The sequence below is a fragment of the Octopus bimaculoides genome, chromosome 28 (assembly GCF_001194135.2).
Source record: "Octopus bimaculoides isolate UCB-OBI-ISO-001 chromosome 28, ASM119413v2, whole genome shotgun sequence".
NCBI classification, from domain to species: Eukaryota; Metazoa; Mollusca; class Cephalopoda; order Octopoda; family Octopodidae; genus Octopus; species Octopus bimaculoides.
In genome coordinates, this window is record NC_069008.1 from 13,233,367 (window position 1) to 13,236,618 (window position 3,252).

Consider the following 3,252-nt stretch of genomic DNA (forward strand, 5'->3'; position numbering starts at 1 on the left):
TACCTTTCAGAGTGTGTAGATTAAGATTATATCGGAATTTAATATGGGTGGGTGGGTTGGAAAGAAAAATCGGTGGTCTTATACATACATACATACATTACATACTAACACATCACATATACAGGGGTTGGACAAAATAATGGAAACACCTAGCATCATAGCATCATAATTTTGAAATATTTATAAAATCGTCAAAAGCTTGTTTATTTTTATGTTTTTTTATTTATTATTAGTGTTGCTTAATATGTTTTTGTTAAAATTGCTCTTTCTTTTCAGATATTATCAGAAAAAGGTAATTAAAATTCATTAAAATGACAAATCTGTCAGACTTTCAAAGAGGTCAAATTGTTAGTGCTCATATGGCAGGCACTAACGTAATGAGAACAGCCAAAATGTTCTGTATATGAAGAAGTACTGCTGTCATTTTAAAAAACTTACACTATGTTACCTTTGGTACTTTGCACCAACCACAGATTTCATCCCCAGTAGATTGTCCATCAAAAACCTCCAGTTGTCCTCTAAGCTAAATGTCCCAAACTCTTCCTCTCTTTTGTCAGAAGCTTCCATTAGCAAATCTCTAAATTTTTATCTGTTTGCTGGGTCTTTGAGCTTCCAGACTGGTTTATTTCTCCGGGTCTTTCTAGCTCTAATTCTGAAGTTACTAACTAGTAAGTTATGCATGTATATGTATATATAATCATAACAAGCTTCTTTCTGTTGCCCAAGGTGCCACACAGTGGAACTGATCCAAGAACCATGTGGTTTTGAAACTAACTCACATAGCTACACCTATGACAATGTGTGTGTGTGTGTTCCAAGAGGAACCCTCACCTTTTTCCAAGTAGTGTGATACTTCCCCATTTGTTAGCATACCAGGCCAAATACTTAGCAAAATTTCATTAGGACTTTACGTTCTTACTTCAAATGCCACAGTGGTTCACTCTACCTTTTGTCCTTTTGGGGTTGATAAAATAAGTACCAGCTAAACACTGTTGTCAATGAATTTCAACTTGTTCCCTGACCCAAACTTTCTGAACTTGAAATTTAGAACTTGTAGATGCTTAGTAATTAGTCAAGTATGGATTACATCATAGCAATGAGAAGACAGTCTAATCATTATAATATACCTTTATAAATGAGTAATGGATAGAGTTGATAGGTTACCAGTTTAGCAAATAAGTTCTCATATGTGACATGAATTAATTAGTTGGTACTATTATATGACTGAAGGCACATGGCTCGGTGGTTAGAGCGTCGAACTTACGACCATGAGGTTGTAAGTTCGAATCCTGGACTGGGCTGCGTGTTGTGTTCTTGAGCAAGACACTTTATTTCGCGTTGCTCCAGTTCACTCAGCTGTAGAAATGAGTTGCAACGTCACTGGTGCCAAGCTGTATCAGCCTTTGCCTTTCCCTTGGCTAACACTGGTGGCGTGGAGAGGGGAGGCTGGTACGCATGGGCGACTGCTGGCCTTCCATAAACAACCTTGCTCAGACTTGTACCTCGGAGGGTACCTTTCTAGGTGCAATCCTATGGTCATTCGTGACCGAAGGGGGTCTTCGACAATTATATGGTAAAGCAGAGGATGTTACAGATAGTTATTGATACAGATACTCTTCAGTATGTATATATACATGTGTATGTTTCAGAGAATAATTTACCACGGATATCACAGTCATATGGCTTATCCTGTATGAATGTGTGATGAGGCAAACTTTCTGAGAAAATGATTTAACGCAGATATTACCCTGATATGACTTCTTTCCTGTATGAATGAGTCTATGTCTAGATAAGTTGCCCGTATGAGAGAAGGATTGACTACAAATATCACAATGATATGGCGTCTCTCCTGTATGAATGCACATGTGTGTAGTTAAGTGATCATTTTGAGTGAACGGTTTACCACAGATGTTACAATCATGTGGTTTCTATCCAGTATGAATGTGCTTGGTTAGGTTATGGGTTTGAGAGAATGATTTACCACAGATATCACAGTTATATATCTTCTCTCCTGTATGAATACGTTTGTGTACATTTAAATGATGATTTTGAGAAAATGATTTATCACAAACCTCACAGTGATATGGTTTTTCTCTTGTATGAATACATTTGTGTTGAGTTAACTGACATCCTACAGAGAATGATTTATCACAGATACCATAGTTATATGGCTTTTCTTCTGTATGACTGATATCCGACAATACTTGTGCAATATACAGGACACTGTATTGAGAAGACAGAGTCTGTCTCTTTCTTTCCTTTTACCCATTTTAAATCTATGAATACGATTTATTTCTTTACTTTTCAGTTTCTTTTAGGCCTTTTTCAGAAAGGCGTAAAAGTCCAGAAATTCGATACACTTCCAGTGCCAAGCGTGAAGGGTTTTTAAAGATGTCGGGGTAATTATTTATTGAGAACGTAATTAATTTAATAATTACATATATAACACATATGTATATGATACATTTATGATATAAAACTACATTGAAATACGAATCTAAAACCGAAGAAAACACAAACGTAAGTGAAGAAAGAAAAGGAAAAATAAAGAAGCAGAAAAAGAGAGGACGAAATATAATATCAATTCAACATTAGGTGCTTCTATTACTTGCGCAAGTTCAACGTAACCTAATGAAACAAGCTACAACACTCGTGATGTTGTTCCCCCTTGTATATGACATTTTTTAACCCTCAATTATCCGCTAGATGACTCTACTGACCGACAACTTGTATTATGAAACGTAGGCAATTGTTTCAAACAGTTTGAGTTAAATCTATATAAATATTATAACTAAAATAAGTGTCATAGATATATATTATATATATATATAATTAGTGTCAATTGTATATGTATAATAGTTGTTGAGAACTCGTGGTCCTCGGAGGTCATTTCACGCCCTAACCACGTCGACGTGTAAGTATTATTAAAAACTTTGCTTTCATTCTTTCGAGGTCAATAAATTAACTACCAGTGAAACACTGGGGTCGATGTAATCGACGAGCCCTCGCCCCACAAATTTGAGGCCTTGTGCCTCCAGTAGAAAGGATTATTAAATATAAAATGTTATTATAAACACTTTGGAATTATTAAATATATTGCTTTTTACTCAGAAATTTTGCTCTGTAAATTTGTTTTCTAAACAACGTGGCGGAGGTAAAGGACATGGACCGCACCCACTTTCATTTTTTTTTCTTGCCAGAGGAGTGGAGATGGAGAAAATAAACATTTTGAAAACGTGTTTTGGGGGTTTT

At 35.7% G+C, this 3,252-nt stretch overlaps 1 protein-coding gene across 3 annotated transcripts in view; it reads left to right on the forward strand.

Annotated features, from left to right (window-relative positions):
- Positions 1-3,252, forward strand: part of LOC106884139 (zinc finger protein 271) — a 29,750-nt gene that overhangs the window by 18,685 nt on the left and 7,813 nt on the right. The window contains exon 3 of one of the 3 annotated variants that reach the window (XM_052977704.1): positions 2,309-2,399. The exons of 1 other annotated variant lie outside the window; for it this stretch is intronic. The gene's annotated coding sequence lies outside the window, so the exon portion shown is untranslated. Of the gene's footprint in view, positions 1-2,308; positions 2,400-2,464; positions 2,915-3,252 lie in introns of those variants that run through there. One more of the 3 variants, XM_014935369.2, reaches the window with a different exon arrangement.